Source organism: Bufo bufo, chromosome 1 (genome assembly GCF_905171765.1).
Source record: "Bufo bufo chromosome 1, aBufBuf1.1, whole genome shotgun sequence".
Taxonomy (NCBI): Eukaryota; Metazoa; Chordata; class Amphibia; order Anura; family Bufonidae; genus Bufo; species Bufo bufo.
In genome coordinates, this window is record NC_053389.1 from 807,649,240 (window position 1) to 807,666,687 (window position 17,448).

Consider the following 17,448-nt stretch of genomic DNA (forward strand, 5'->3'; position numbering starts at 1 on the left):
ACATTTATGCCGTGCACTCTGGGGTTAGTGCGCTCATCAGTGATCACCTACCCACTTGTCCTGCTGCTACGGCAATCTGGCTGTGTTTGACTCACTTGGGGGGCAGCTAGTGAAGTTAGCGTTTTAGCCAGCGATAGCCTGGCCTGTATTTATGTCTGAGAGAGATACTAGTATAAGAGGTAAGTAAGTAAGTAAGGTGGCACAGGAGCCTACACACTGTGAGAAGAACAGCGTGCAATATACAAGTAGAGAAACGCCTGAACAATAAAGGACGTATGAAATAAGCTACTGCAGATGCACAGAGCCACCTAGTGGACAGACTCGATAAACATAGACAATATTGTCAGGCAGGCTATGCTGATAATTTTAACTATAGGGTTAATATAGAGTTCTAAGAAAGTTATTTTATGGACAAGGAATAAAAGCTATTTTTTAGAATCATTAACACGTGTCAATCCAGGGACATTGATGGTCCTAGTGGCCAATTGTAAATAATATAAGATTAAAGTCCCAACACGTGCTAGGGGGATATGTGTAAATCAACTCATTCCTCCTGGATCATGTGACCGGATAATAGAGAGGGAGATCCCATTAGGCAGACAGCTGGCCGGTTAGCTCAGTTGGTTAGAGTGTGTTGCTAATAACGCCAAGGTTGCAGGTTTGATCCCCGTACAGGCCATTGGTTTCCTGTTTTCTTTTAAAGGGGTCGTCCGCAGTGGTGTGCCCAGGTGGTTGGTGCGCCCTGGGTATCGGCTCTGATGGGGGTGTCAGGCCCAGAAGCTTATTGCTGAAGCGCTGACACCCGTGACCCAGTCCCACATACTGGGGCAGGGAGCGGAGCGCATAGTTCCCTGCCCCGCCGCAGTTCACCGCCATAGGCTTCAGGCCTAGCAGGCCTGAAGCCTATGCGGTAGTGAAATCCCGGCGCAGGCGCGCGTGATTACGTCATCGTGCGCGCCTGTGCCGGGACTCTGCAAGCAAGCGCAGGTAAGTATTTAGCTTTTATTTTTTATTTTATTTTTTATTTTATGTGCCAACTTTGGGGGACATGAGGAGGCCGGGGTGCACACAGGACAGAGGACGTGTGGGGGCAAACTTTTATTTTATTTTATAATGTGGCTGTGCCAACTTTGGGGGACATGAGGGGGGTGCACACAGGAGGACATGGGGGAATATGGTGGGATACTGTGTGGCACAGTAGGGGGCAATTGTTTATGGGAGGAATGCAATGTGGGGGACACTACTGTGTGGGTGGCAGCGTGGGGGGTCTACTGTGTGGGGGGCACTACTGTGTGGGGGACACTACTGTGTGGGGGCAGCGTGGGGGACACTACTGTGTGGGGGACACTACTGTGTGGGGGCGGCGTGGGGGACACTACTGTGTGGGGAACACTACTGTGTGGGGGCAGCGTGGGGGACACTACTGTGTGGGGGGCAGCATGGGGGACACTACTGTGTGGGGAACACTACTGTGTGGGGGCAGCGTGGGGGACACTACTGTGTGGGGGGCAGTGTGGGGGACACTACTGTGTGGGGGGACACTACTGTGTGGGGGGAAGCGTGGGGGACACTACTGTGTGGGGGACACTACTGTGTGGGGGCGGCGTGTGGGACACTACTGTGTGGGGGACACTACTGTGTGGGGGCAGCGTGGGGGACACTACTGTGTGGGGGGACACTACTGTGTGGGGGAAAGCGTGGGGGACACTACTGTGTGGGGGGCAGTGTGGGGGACACTACTGTGTGGGGGGAAGTGTGGGGACACTACTGTGTGGGGGCAGTGTGGGGGACACTACAGTGTGGGGGCAGTGTGGGGGACACTACTGTGTGGGGGACACTACAGTGTAGGGGGCACTACTGTGTGGGGGCAGTGTGGGGGACACTACAGTGTGGGGGACACTACAGTGTGGGGGTCAGCAGTATAGTACCTGGGACATTGGGGGGCACAACGGGCACAGGTATTGGGGGGGCAGCAGGATGACACTGTGGGGACACCAGGATGGAGAGGTTGATGGAAAAACTGAGAAATCTAACGTGTCTGTGTTACAAACTCTGTAGAGACGAGATGCGGCTGAAAGAATTTGTCATGGCGGTCTAACGGAGGAGAAGAGGAAAGAGAAGGTCTACATGACAGGAGATGTCCCTGGATGTAAGAGGTATGTGGTCAAGTATTGGGGGGGGGGGGGGGGGTGCCAGATAAAGGACCCGCCCCGGGTGCCAAACACCCTGGGCACGCCACTGGTCATCCGGGTTCAGAGCTTAAACCAGAAATGCCCCCATTTTCAGGCCCCCCCTGATATGAGCATTGGAGCATTTTATACTCCGATGCTCTCGCTTGCCTTGCGCTGTATATTTTTTTACACTGCTAGACAGAGGCTTCTGCCTAGCAATCTTTCCGGCAACGTCACGGCTCTAATGGGCAGGCTTTAGCCGTATTACAAGCTGGCCCATTAGTGGTACTATTATGTCATGGGTCAAGAAGGGGTTAATCTTGTGGTCCAACATTTCTTGAAAAGGTTTACTGTCCCTCTCACAGTTCTGGCAAAGTCAAGAAAGCTGAGCAACCATTTCAGCCATTCCTACGTGGCACGAAATGCTCTCCTGGACTTTCAGCGTCACCGCGGTCTGCCGTTACACCACATGATCGGTGACGTGCCAACCCGCTGGACACTGCACATACTAGAAAGGCGGACCAAGTTGTCCCCTGCCAGTGTCCAAAACATCACCTTTGTTAAAATGATCATCTTGCCACTTTTACTGTCTGCCTGCCGACCATGATTTTGCCTGCCGACCATCATGTTCCTTACGATGACTGCCCCTGCTGCTGTCATCATGCCACGACCACCATCATGGAACTTCTGCCATCTGCCTGCCAACATGTATCATATAACATCTGCTGTTGTTTTCGCCACCCACCACCACTGCAGCAACCACTCCGTGGTGATGGTCCCCTACTGCCACCACTATTAACACTTTGCATCTGTCTCTACTACTGCTACCATTACCCATGAAAAGCTGATCTACTGCCATGCCAGGTTGCTACCGCTGCTACTCATGTTGCAGCCACATACCGCTAATACCTTACCTAGCCTTAATCCACTTTAATTATGCTGCTTATTATACTCCAGAGCTGCACTCACTATTCTGCTGGTGGAGTCACTGTGTACATACATTACTTATCCTGTACTGATCCTGAGTTACATCCTGTATTATACTCCAGAGCTGCACTCACTATTCTGCTGGTGGAGTCATTGTGTACATACATTACTTATCCTGTACTGATCCTGAGTTACATCCTGTATTATACTCCAGAGCTGCACTCACTATTCTGCTAGTGGAGTCACTGTGTACATACATTACATTACTTATCCTGTAGTGATCCTGAGTTTTACAGCAAGACACGGAGGCTTCATATTGCTTTCTCCTTCTTTACTGTCCACCAATAGCAGCAAAGAGAAAAAATTTACATACAGGAAACCATAGCAACCAAGGTCCCTCCCCTATGGCCCCTATAATAGTCCGCTCTTCCTCTGGACCTTCCTCTTTCTTTGCTGCTGCCACCAGCTAAGTACACTTGTGTAATTTTCTTTTATCAAGGATTTGTGTTTATGTTTATTTGCGCTCTTAACCCAGGGTGACTAACCCTGTTTTGCTAGCAGCGCTCCCTTTTGCTTTGTCTACCCGCTTTTGCCTTTTCTGAGTTTATTGTGGCCTCTGCGCTTATTCCCTGCGCCTTATTTTGTCCCCACTTGCGCTTCCCTGCGTCCCCCTTCACTACGGTTGCGCTCTTAGGTCATTGGCAGCCGCTCACAGCGGCGATCCGGCTCGCTTTTGCGGCGCTCCCTCTTACTCACCGGAGCAGTCTCCTCACGTCCCTTGACGTTTGGGGGGCGGTGGCTCCTCTCCCAGGGTTCAGCGGCGCCTTTCTCGAGCGCCTTCGGTAGTCAAACCGGCCGCGAGATCTCGCGAGATCTCGGCGGCCATTTGTAATGCCTTCAGTAACCCGGCCGGCCGCGATATCTCGCGAGATCTCAGCGGCCGTCTTGGATTAGAGGTTACCGCGTTTCGCGGGCTTTTCAGACGGGCTTCCGGTTCCTCCGTCACTTCCGGCCCTGCGTGTCTCCAGCTCCTGTGCTCTGCGGTCAGCGGCTCCTGCTCTCACTGCCTTTAGCTGCGGTCGCTTTGTATTTCAGGTGCTATCAGGTTTAGCCAGTGCTTAGGATTAACCCCAGGGTGTTCTTATTACCGGCCATACTGTGGGATCATGTCTGCCCCTACACCTCCTGCGTCTAATATGCCCCCCTCCTCCCCTGAGGGTCACAATTCCACTGATGTGGACGCACAGGCGCTGGCCCTGCAGCGCTCTGTGTCAGACGCTATCATGGCGGCCATGGGTTCCATGTCGACTATTCTGTCGCAAACCATCACCCATGCTCTGTCCGCCCAGCCAGCTAGTAGGCCCTTGCCAGACCCTAGTGTGACACCGCAGCCTACCTATAATGACCCTCCTGTGCCACAGGAGACTTTGACTGGTGCGCATCCTGCCACCCCAGAGATCGTGCATAGTTCACGAAAAAGGGCCTCTTCTCTGTCAAGGTATATCTTTTATATAAAATATAAATATTTTATATAAAAAAAAAAAAATGTTAATAAAATAATAAAATATGGAAATCAGTCAGGAAATCCACTAGGCGGACATAAAACGCCTTTCTTTTATCTTGAGACTCTAAATTTAATTTATGCAATTAATGAAAACAAAGGGGCAACCAATTATGCAAAATATATGTAATAATTTATTTATAAATGAGTAAAAATCCAATATAAAACTGACATAAGATCAATGGATAGACAAATTGACGCAGTACCAACAAACCACCACTAGATGGTGGTGTAATCCACTATCACTTTCTCACCAGCACAAAATTATTAAAAGTTACATATGATGAGAAATAAATGATATATCTTTATCAAACAGCCCAATAATTAATACATCAAGAGAAGCTCAGGATTTTCTGTGTACCAAACAGGTTATAACATGACAAAATACAGATTAATACAAGAACAATAAATGTTGTCCCTTGATTCTGTCTCAGCCTATGACAATCAAAAATATAAATGATATTAATATGATATTATATCCCACTCAGCAACCAGACTATGGAAATATAATTTCCCAGAGTTTTCCTCCACTCAGACAATGTCTAATCTCCCATTAGCAATATGCATCTTTGCTAAGAGGACAACTAGCATTAGGGAGGTGATTAACACTATACGTTCCAACAATATGGGAACTCTTGACTATACGCTGAGAGGAATATCTTAATAATATCACAAGCAAAAATATATAACATACGTTACCAAGTCAAGGATGGACAGGGTTTCGGGTGTGATCAGTTCTTAAAACTCTTCCAGTAGACAAAAATTAATCCAAGTTTCGTTTTGTTGTTGCGGTAAATTGTTAGTTGCAGTTGTTTCAGTTGAAGAGTGTAGATCGCTAGCCAGCCCCCCACATGCATAGTTTATACCCCATGTTATCTAAGAATTCCTCCCCTTCTAGATTAGGGATCTCCAATCAGACAAGATGGGTGTGTTCGTATGCAGATACCAATGATGTCATTTTAACCCTTGGAACACTGGTGAAAATGCCATACTATTATCAATTTACCTCTAGATGGCACTGTTGTACCACATGACAATTTCAACATTAATTCTAAATACCTAATAATATATTCAGATGACCTTTTTGACCTCCCCCAATATGCATCAGTATTAAGGGTTTCTTCCTGACATTTTAATTACCCCTAATCTAGACATGTTGGAGTCACCATCTCCTACTGTCTTCTTAGGGATAATGGACAATGGTTCCTTTTACTTAACATCCGGATTCATTAACTTGCCCACATGGCTACTAATAACATTCAGTTCTCCTCATGACACCCAATTAGTAGGAAAATAACTTCAATACTTTTCTAAACCTTAAAGGCCTATATGGTCAGTGGGATATACATGGCATAAAATACATATTCTAAATTATATATATATATATATATAGATATACATTGACACACTGTTATACATAGATGACATATTATATAAGTCATTGGTTAAGATATGTTGCAAATTTAAATACACCACACAGGAATATATAGAATATAATTATGAAGACATGAATGGGACATTCATACACCCAATGCTTTCTACAAAGTAGACCTCCCTAATGATTTTGTAATGAAGTAAAATAATACATTGCTATTCAAATGGTTGTCTCTCACAGATACATGTCTGTAGGGCCCATTATAGTATTAACGGATATACTACATCTGCTCACAATAATTTTAAAAGACAATATACTCTATGTCTCCACAAACATGTTCCCAAACTGAACTCAGCATAACCTCATCTCGGCCTGTTTCAATCCTATAGAGAAATATCAGACTCTGGTTCAATCTGTGATCACACTTAAAGGCAATGGGCATTGATATTTAGACTATAATATCTTTAGATAAGATTGTACATTTATGAAAATGCACGACATCCCGCCAGGCAGAACGGGCGCGGACATGGAAGTGCGCTAGAGCACAATCACCTGAGATGTCTGACTCAGATAGAGCATCGGACGAGGAGGCTATTGCGGACTTTGATGACGGGTCAGAGGAGGATGTCGCCCCCCCAGTTCAGGGTCCCCCTATATCCGCTACTGCGGCCTCCTCTGCCAAAGATGTGGCATCCTCATCCAACGTTAACCGTTCAGAGGCTTTGCTAGACGCATCAGGCGAACCGATGTTCGACCCTGAGACTCTGCATCACCCTCGCTCGGCTGAGTGGCTTCCCACTGACCATGTGGGGTCTTATTTAGAACATTGGGTACGTCACCCTCTTAGCCGTGAGACACGGAACAAACTTAGAGCCGAGTGCCCCAGACCATTAGTGGCCAACAAAGTGTGTGACACTCCCGTAGTGGACCCCAAGATGTCACAATTCTTGGCCAAAACTGGCTGGAACCCTAAGAAGGGCCTGGATTCAGCTCTCCGCAGCTGCCAGGATAAGGTTTTGGATATCTTTAGCCCGCTGGCTAAGATTTTTGAATTAGCTGAGGCAGCTACAAATGAGGGCTCCCCAATAGACCCCGAAGAATTGCGGGGTTGGACCCAGAGGGCAATCTGCATTGCCGGTAACGCCAATACCTCCTTGGCAATCGAGAGGCGCAAAGCCATCTTGTTTAAAATTGACCCCAAGTTGGCGAATTTGGCTCTCACAGAGGCGGGTAAGGACGCCCAGGGTCTCCTCTTCGGGGATTCTTTCATTAAAGATATGAGCCGATTTGTGGGTACCTTTACCGCGCTTGACAAGGCCCAGGCCTCTATGCGCAGGGTATTCCAGGGACGGGTCTCTCATCGGGCCGGCAGTAGTAGGGGCCGCCTGTCCGGCCGTGCAAACTTTCAGGCCCGTGGCGTGAACAGAGGTTCCGGTGGACAACGACCATCCTTCCAGGACCGTCACCTTTCTTCTCTACCAGAGGAAATCAATGGCGATCTCGCTCCTTCAGAGGCAATCCAAGCTATCGCAGACCCGTGGGTAAGTCTTCCCCAGATTGGGGATTCTATGGTACCTTGCGTAGGGGGCAGACTCCATCTTTTTTCTCATGCTTGGAGTCTCATCACCTCAGATCCATGGGTACTGACCACGGTCAGGGGATTTCACATAGAACTCATGGGGTCCCCCTCCCTGATCCCCCCCCCCTCCACCTGTACCATTGTCGCGCCCAGATTGCGCTCTGGTGGACGCGGAACTGGTCTCTCTCAGGCAAAAACAGGCGATAGAGCGAGCACCCCCTTATGGGGGGGTGGTCGGCAACATCATCCTCGTCCAGAAAAAAGGGGGTCAGATGAGACCTGTCATCAACCTTCGCGCTCTGAATTCGGTGGTACGTTACCGGCATTTCAAGATGGAAGGGATCCACCTCCTTCGGGACTTGTTAGTTCCCGGGGACTGGATGGTAAAGCTGGATCTAAAGGATGCTTACCTGACGGTCCCAGTGGCCATTCATTCCAGGGATCTGCTCCGGGTCACCTGTCTACCATTCGGACTGTCTTCAGCCCCTTGGTGTTTCACCAAGTTGCTGCGTCCGGTCGTGTCATGGTTGAGGACTCGGGGCGTACGCCTCATCATCTACCTGGACGACATCTTGCTGATGCACGAGTCCAGGGTGGGACTACTGGAACATCTACAGTGGACAGCGAACCTACTGTCGGATCTCGGTTTCCTCCTCAACAAGGAGAAGTCTTCCCTCATCCCATCTCAGAGGATGGAATTCCTGGGCTTCATGGTGGATTCGCTCTCGGAGTCCCTCAGTCTGCCGGCGGCGAAGTTGCGGGCGATCCGCAAGGAGTTGAGACATGCTCTTCTCATTCCCCACCTTTCATTACGTCACCTAGCTCGCATCATCGGTTTGTTGGCCTCATCGATTCAGGCTGTGTTTCCAGCCCCGTTGCACTACCGGGCTCTACAGCGGCCCATCTTCGGACCGGTGCCTCCTTTGCGGACGCGGTGGTTCTGGACTCGGAGGCCCGAGAGGAGTTGAGTTGGTGGATCGCCAATCTGGAGGCGTGGAACGGCAGAGCGATCTTCGGATTTCTGCCGGAATTGACCATCGAATCGGATGCGAGCCTCCAGGGCTGGGGTGCCCATTGCAATGGGGTCTCCACGGGGGGAGCCTGGTCGGCGGAGGAGTCCCTCCTCCACATCAATGCATTGGAACTACTAGCCGGTTCGTTTGCAGTGAGGAGCTTCTCCAACGGGATCGCCAACGCGTGCATCAGGCTACGGATGGACAATATATCGGCGGTCCGGTATGTCAACCGTTTGGGAGGTACTCACTCGGCAACCTTGGCTCGGTTAGCCAAGGATTTTTGGTCGTTTTGCCTGTCCAGGGACATTATGGTACAGGCGGAATACTTACCGGGGCTGAGCAACGTTCGTGCGGACTGGAACTCACGCTACCTATCGGACGGCAGCGATTGGCAGTTGGATCCACAGGTTTTCTCAACGATCTCGGAGATATGGGGTCCGATGTCTGTCGATCTCTTTGCTTCTCGGCTCAACAGGCAACTCGCCCGGTTTTTCAGCTGGCGTCCAGATCCGGAAGCAGTGGCGGTGGATGTGTTTCTCCAAGATTGGTCGGTATCCCGCCTTTACGCTTTTCCTCCTTTCTCGATGATTCCGAGGACTCTCCTCCAGGTTCAACGTCACCTGGCGGATTTGGTGTTGGTGGTTCCGTTCTGGGGGTCTCAAGTCTGGTTCCCTTCGTTGATGAGGATCCTAGTGGAGGTACCTCTTCTCCTCCCGACCCGACCGGATCTCCTGCGCAACCCTCAGGGTCTCCACCATCCACTTCTCCTCGACGGATCCCTACGGCTGTTGGCGTGCCGGATCTCCGGACACGTGGAGCTGTCGAGGGCATTTCGGCAGCGACTCGACAGTTACTGGATAACGCATGGGCTCCCGGTACCAGAAAGTCTTACCGGGCAACCTGGAGAACTTGGGCCAACTGGTGCGTGGAACGGGACTTGGATCCCGTTTCGGCATCTGTAGCCCACCTGCTGGAGTTTCTCACCTCTCTCTTCGAGGCGGGGAAGGCGTATCGGACCATCAACCTTTTCAGGTCCGCTATTTCTTCTTCCCATGCTGGGTACGAGGGTGTCCCGGCTGGTCAACATCGTTCTGTGTCTCGCCTTTTGCGTGGGTCACGGTTGGCTCGCCCCCCTCGGCCTCATTTTTGCACTACATGGGACGTTTCCCTGGTCCTTTCCTTTTTATCCTCTTGGCCCGAGAATTCAGCCCTTACGCTTAGGCAATTTTCCACAAAATTGTTGGCATTGTTTTGCCTTGTTTCATGCAAGAGGGTCTCGAATGTGAGGGCCCTTGACTACGACGCTCGTTCATTTACCCCGGATGGGGTCACCTTTAACATTTTGCGTCGCACCAAGACTAACATCCGGTTTGTCTCCTATGCCAGTTTTCCTTCCTCTCCTATTTTGTGTCCTGTGGCTTGCCTTAAGGAGTACGAATCCAGGACTTTGGCACATCGGTCTTCCGACATTTCTCAGTTGTTCCTTTCGATCCGACATCCTTTTGGTCCAGTTTCTAGCTCTATGTTGGCACGATGGCTTAAATGGGTCATGTCTCTAGCGGGAATTGACACTTCTATCTTCACGGCCCATTCTGCGCGTGGTGCCTCTGCCACCGCCTTGGCGGTTTCGGGGGCCAGATTGGAGGATGTTATGCGTTTGGCTGATTGGTCGAATGTTACCATGTTCAGAGAATTTTATTTTTGCCCTCCGTCTAATTTGTTTGCTTCTATTATAGACAGGCTTTGAACTTGCAATATGAAGCCTCCGTGTCTTGCTGTAAAACTAAATGATTTTCCTATTCCATGACGTAAAGTCATAGTTTTATTAAAGACACGGAGGCGAGTATTGCCCGCCCTGGTTCCCTCCCTTGGGTCTCCTCACGGTTTTTTGTTACAGGGGTCATTTAGTATTGCCTCAATGTATTAACCTTTTATAGTTGTTTTTGTTTAAGGTATTTATTGTCCTAATGTTTATTTAATTGCCATTGTCTTTCATGTTATTTATTGCAATTTATGTTGTCTTCAGTCACTTGACCCCTATTGAGTCAGTTGAGTAGATGGCTTCCGGATGTTCTGTCCTGACATGCTTGTTTCACCTAGGCCTATGGTCTGTTTTCTTTTTCAGGATGAAGCTCTTTCCATTCTAAGATGCCGTGTTCCCGGTTGATGTCTTTTACAGTTTAGCCAGGTTGGCTAGTTGGATGCGCTTCGTTGGCGTTGGACTTATCCGTTCCAGTCACAGTTCGGAGTTATCGTTGGGATGTTCGTGATGTCAGCACCAGGTTTTCAAAGAAAGAGGAAGGTCCAGAGGAAGAGCGGACTATTATAGGGGCCATAGGGGAGGGACCTTGGTTGCTATGGTTTCCTGTATGTACATTTTTTCTCTTTGCTGCTATTGGTGGACAGTAAAGAAGGAGAAAGCAATACTCGCCTCCGTGTCTTTAATAAAACTATGACTTTACGTCATGGAATAGGAAAATCATTTAGTTACATCCTGTATTTTACTCCAGAGCTGCACTCACTTCTACTTGTGATGTCTGGATCATGAACGAATCGTTCTTTTGAATGGATTCCTGTCACTGAACCGGAAGAGTCGGTTCCTCTGACTGAGCCGATCCGACTGAAGCCGCTCAGTCAGATTAGCATAGAGGCAGCAGCAGGCAGTGTAATAGGAGCCTACAGTGGAAGCTAGCCCCGCCACTCCCCGCCATCCAACCAATCAGAGGCAACCAGCACTGACTCACAGCACAGGGGGAGTCGTCTGAGAGTTTATTAGTTAAAAGAATTGAATGAGTCAGAGACTGTGTCACCGAGTCCCTGCCAGGCTTCCTGCTCTGCGGCTCCCTGTCTCCCGGGGGGAAGGGGGGGCATTAGTCCAGCATGTAGCGGAGCTGTGTGTGTACAGGGTGCATGCAGCAGTGTAGCATGTAGCAGAGCAGGAAGCCTGGCAGGGACTCGGTGACACAGTCTCTGACTCATTCGATTCTTTTAACTAATAAACTCTCAGACAATTATCTGAGTCCCTGCAATAACTATACATTGTAATTACATCACAGTCTGCTCCACTGCATTCACTGCAGCAGAGCTGTGTTTGCCAGGAGTAAAAAAAGTAAAAAACTAAAGAAAAATTCTTAAAATGATGTTTAATATAAAAACACAATTTTAAACAATAGCAAATTTTCTGATGACACATTCCCTTTAAAGAGGTATTCCCATTTAGACATTTATATGTACAAGAGGTGCTGTTCTCACGTCTGGAGAATGAGGCCCTGTCTCCATCCACCTAGATTCCATAGATGTCCTATAGGTGCGAGTCCCAGCTCTCAAGAATGAGACCCTGTCTCCATCCACCTAGATTCCATAGATGTCCTATTGGTGCGAGTCCCAGCTCTCAAGAATGAGGCCCAGTCTCCATCTGCTGATTTGCCATAGATGTCTGACAGCTGCAGGTACCACCTCTGGAGAATGAGGCTCTGTCTCCGTCTGCTGATATGTCATAGATGTCCTATAGGTATGAGTGCCACTTCTTGAGAATAACGACCTGTCTTCTTACACCGATTTGCCATAGATGTCCTATTATTGTGGGTCCCACCTCTTGAGAATGAGGCCCTGTCTCCTGGTGATTTTCTATAGATGTCCTATAGGGGTGGGAGCCACCTCTTGAGAATGAGGCCCTGTCTCTATCTGCCAATATACCACAGATGTCCTATAGGTGCGAGTCCCACCTCTCGAGAATTATGCCCTGTCTCCTGGTGATTTGCTATAGATGTCCTATAGGGGTAGGTGCCACCTCTTGAGAATAAGGCCCTGTCTCCATTCGCTGATTTGCCATAGATGTCCTATCCTATAGGGGTGAGTCCCACCTCTTGAGAATTATGCCCTGTCTCTATCTGCCGATATACCACAGATGTCATACAGCTGTGGATACCACTTCTGAAGAATGAGGACCTGTCTCCTTACGCCAATTTGACATAGATGTCCTATAGGTGTGGGTGCCAACTCTTGAGAATGACGCCCTGTCTCTTGGTGATTTGCTATAGATGTCCTATAGGTGTGAGTCCCACCTCTCGAGAATGAGGCCCTGTCTCCATCTGCTGATATACCACATATTTCATACAGGTTTGGGTGCCACCTTTTAAGAATAAGGACCTGTTTTCTTATGCTGATTTGCCATAGATGTCATATAGGTGTGGGTCCCACCTCTCGAGAATGATGATACCACACTGGTAATCTCCAACCTGCGGCTCTCCCACTGTTGCAAACTCCCATCATGATCTGAGAGCTGTATGATGGGAGTAGAAGTTATGCAATAGCTGGAGAACCTCAACCTCGGGAGCATTAGATGCCTCTGGCAGACCTCTAGGCCATCACAGAAATTGATCTGCACCGGAATTTGGGTTCCAATGGGCTGACAGAGGGTGCCTTCTCCTCTTAGACTCCTAAGCTCACTATTAAACATGGATCGGGGAAGCCACCCCATACCGACAGTGAGAAGTGATCAGGGTGATCGAGAAGGGTACTGCTGCCCCTTAAAGATCCATTAAAAGATCCATGCCTAACAATCACTCCGTGACACAGCGACCACCAAATGTGGCATGACTTCACAGCAAGTGCTAAGAGCAACTCTGCCTATTAAAATTGTCTGAAAAAATTGCAGAACTTTTGTGAAAATCACTAGAGGGCGCCATGACATTTTGCACTAAGGGGCTCATATGGCCGCACCTGGCGTCAGCAATAAAGCTAATGGCGGATTTAAGCTACTGCCCTTCTGTGCTGCAGAGACAGAAGTGTCCTAAAGAAGCCGCTCTGCTGCAAGTCCCTATAGAAACGAATGCCCTTTTATAAGATGGCCGAATATACTTCACAGTCACATAACAGGAATCATGCCCTTCTCTAATATGGCGGAAGGACGCTGTGACCTAGGGATGCCCTCTTGTAATATGGCCGAACGGTCAGTGCAGCGACGTAATGCCCTTTACTGACGTCAACGCGTAAAGACTATATGCAAATCACAAGTCGCAGTGCATTATGGGCGAAGCGATTGCTGAACAAAATGAAACGTTTTCAATAGGTCTTTATTAGCCGAGTGAGGAGACAGAGAGTGACGGTTTGTAACGTGGGTGACCGAGGCGTCACGTGACCGCAGCCCGCGCTCATTGTGATGCTATCGTACAGCGGTGAGAGCGAAGCGGCGTCCTCGCCCTGAGGTCGGTGAAGAGTGCGGGACGGGCGGCGGCTGCTGGGAGCGGTGTGGGGTTATTGTCAGTGAGGTCAATCCTTACCTGTTCCTCCTCTGGGAGAAACAGACATGATGAATGGAGGAGGCTGAGTGTGTGATTACACCGAACTCCGACACCGCCCTGAACAGACAACTCGGGGCGTGTGACATTCTGAGCCCAAGCCTGCTGGCGATCATATCAGTGTGTAAAAGAGCAGAGGAAGGGGGTGTTGTCATGGTTACTGTCTCCCAGACTGTGGGGTTAGTGTAATAGAAATGCCTTCTGTGAATTGACATTACAGGGACTGTGCCTCAGACCTGGTGTGTGCTTTCCTCCTGGATCATGTGACCAGATAATGGGGATTGTGCTTTCCTCCTGGATCATGTGACCAGATGATGGGGATTGTGCTTTCCTCCTGGATCATGTGACCAGATGATGGGGATTGTGCTTTCCTCCTGGATCATGTGACCAGATAATGGGGATTGTGCTTTCCTCCTGGATCATGTGACCAGATAATGGGGATTGTGCTTTCCTCCTGGATCATGTGACCAGATAATGGGAATTGTGCTTTCCTTCTGGATCATGTGACCAGATAATGGGGTGTGTGCTTTCCTCCTGAATCATGTGACCATCTAATGGGGATTGTGCTTTCCTCCTGGATCATGTGACCAGATGATGGGGATTGTGCTTTCCTCCTGGATCATGTGACCAGATGATGGGGATTGTGCTTTCCTCCTGGATCATGTGACCAGATAATGGGGATTGTGCTTTCCTCCTGGATCATGTGACCAGATAATGGGGATTGTGCTTTCCTCCTGGATCATGTGACCAGATAATGGGAATTGTGCTTTCCTTCTGGATCATGTGACCAGATAATGGGGTGTGTGCTTTCCTCCTGAATCATGTGACCATCTAATGGGGATTGTGCTTTCCTCCTGGATCATGTGACCAGATAATGGGGTGTGTTCTTTCCTCCTGGATCATGTGACCAGATAATGGGGATTGTGCTTTCCTCCTGGATCATGTGACCAGATAATGGGGATTGTGCTTTCCTCCTGGATCATGTGACCAGATAATGGGAATTGTGCTTTCCTTCTGGATCATGTGACCAGATAATGGGGTGTGTGCTTTCCTCCTGAATCATGTGACCATCTAATGGGGATTGTGCTTTCCTCCTGGATCATGTGACCAGATAATGGGGTGTGTGCTTTCCTCCTGGATCATGTGACCAGATAATGGGGATTGTCCTTTCCTCCTGGATCATGTGACCAAATAATAAAGAGGGAGATCCCATTAGGCAGACAGCTGGCCGGTTAGCTCAGTTGGTTAGAGCGTGGTGCTAATAACGCCAAGGTCGCGGGTTCGATCCCCGTACGGGCCATTAGTTTTCTGTTTTATTTTAAAGGGGTTATCCAGGTTCAGAGCTGAAACCAGAAATGCCCCCATTTTCAGGCCCCCCTGATATGAGCATTGGAGCATTTTATACTCCGATGCTCTCGCTTGCCCTGCGCTGTATATTTTTTTACACTGCTAGGCAGAGGCTTCCGCCTAGCAATCTTTCCGGCAACGTCACTGCTCTAATGGGCAGGCTTTAGCGCTGCCCTCGCCGTTTTACAAGCTGGCCCATTAGTGGTACTATTATGTCATGGGTCAAGAAGGGGTTAATCTTGTGGTCCAACATTTCTTGAAAAAGTTTACTGTCCCTCTCACAGTTCTGGTAAAGGCAAGAAAGCTGAGCAACCATTTCAGCCATTCCTACGTGGCACGAAATTCTCTCCTGGACTTTCAGCGTCACAGCGGTCTGCCGTTACACCACATGATCGGTGATGTGCCAACCCGCTGGACACTGCACATACTAGAAAGGTGGACCAAGTTGTCCCATGCCAGTGTCCAAAACATCACCTTTGTTAAAATGAACATCTTGCCACTTTTACTGTCTGCCTGCCATGTTTTTGCCTGTCGACCATCATGTTCCTTACGATGACTGCACCTGCTGCTGCTGTCATCATGCCACGGCCACCATCATGGAACCTCTGCCATCTGCCTGCCAACATGTATCATATAGCATCTGCTGCTGTTTTTGCCACCCACCAGCAACTCCGTGGTGATGGTCCCCTACTGCCACCACTATTAACACTTTGCATCTGTCTCTACTACTGCTACCATCACCCATGAAAAGCTGATCTACTGCCATGCCAGGTTGCTACCGCTGCTACTCATGTTGAAGCCACATACCGCTAATACCTTACCTAGCCTTAATCCACTCTAATTATGATGCTTATTATACTCTAGAGCTGCACTCACTATTCTGCTGGTGGAGTCACTGTGTACATACATTACTTATCCTTACTTATTTTCAAGCATATTCTACAGCACATGTCTTCTAACTTTCTCTGCTATTGAAAGGTATCGCTGTATTAAATTGTGTTCAAGCACCCGACACCCGAATTATTCGGCCGAGCACTCGGATCTGCTGAGCATAGCGATGCTCGAGCTGAACAGGTATTTGGCCGAGCATGCTCGCTCATCACTGCTAGTGGCCAGTGTGACCATTGCAGGGTTATGTACACTTTTTTTTTTATATAGATAGTAACATGGAAAGAATGAAAAAAATTAAGAAAAATTCTTAAAATGATGTTTAATATAAAAACATAATTTAAACAATAGCTCATTTTCTGATGACACATTCCCTTTAAAGAGGTATTCCCATTTAGACATTTATATCTACAAGAGGTGCTGTTCTCACGTCCGGAGAATGAGACCCTGTCTCCATCCGCCTACATTCCATAGATGTCCTATTGGTGCGAGTCCCAGCTCTCAAGAATGAGGCCCAGTCTCCATCTGCTGATTTGCCATAGATGTCTGACAGCTGCAGGTACCACCTCTGGTGAATGAGGCTCTGTCTCCATCTGCTGATATGTCATAGATGTCCTAAAGGTATAGGTGGCACTTCTTGAGAATAATGACCTGTCTTCTATGGTTCAGTTGACCCATTGTTGTCCATTTGTTGCAGCCGTAATACAGACGCTAAAATGCTCCAATAGTTCGGCTATGTGAAAGCAGAGAGGTTTTCATGTTTTATTTAAATATGGCTTAAAAATAAGCAAGATAAAAGGCACAATTAAAAAACAAACAAACCAAAATCAATGTAAAGAACCATAAGAAGGCACACAGCGCGTGCACACAACCGCCATTTTCTGACCCATTCATTTCTATGGGGCCGAATTTTTGCAACTGTTCTGCAAATTACAGAGCAAGTCCTATTCTTGTTCATACTCTCAGAAGATAACAGCCCTTGCAATTGATGGGTGTGAGAAAAATACAGAACGCACGCAGAAGGACCCCTCCCCCCTCGCAGCTCACCTGGCCCTGGCCCTGTCTGCAGCAGCTGGCTTCTCCTCTGTGTGGTCCTGGTATCTTCTCTCTGCTTCAGGCAATCACTGGTTTGAAGACAGTATTTTTCGCCCTATGAAACGCACCTTGGTTTTAGAGGAGGATAATAAGAAAAAATATTTTCCATTACACCTCAGGTCAGACCAGCAATCAGACCCCAATGTTAATCAGACCTCAGATCAGACCCCCAATGTTAATCAGACCTCA

General features: G+C 48.5%; 2 non-coding genes across 2 annotated transcripts; both read left to right on the top strand.

Moving 5' to 3' along the window:
* Window positions 1–13,888: 13,888 nt before the first annotated feature.
* Window positions 13,889–14,024, top strand: LOC120987447. Its single transcript, XR_005776048.1, has one exon. It is a non-coding gene; the product is annotated as a U8 small nucleolar RNA (small nucleolar RNA).
* Window positions 14,025–15,155: 1,131 nt separating this feature from the next.
* TRNAI-AAU lies at window positions 15,156–15,229 on the top strand. The gene has a single exon. It is a non-coding gene; the product is annotated as a tRNA-Ile (tRNA).
* The last annotated feature ends 2,219 nt before the right edge of the window (window positions 15,230–17,448 follow it).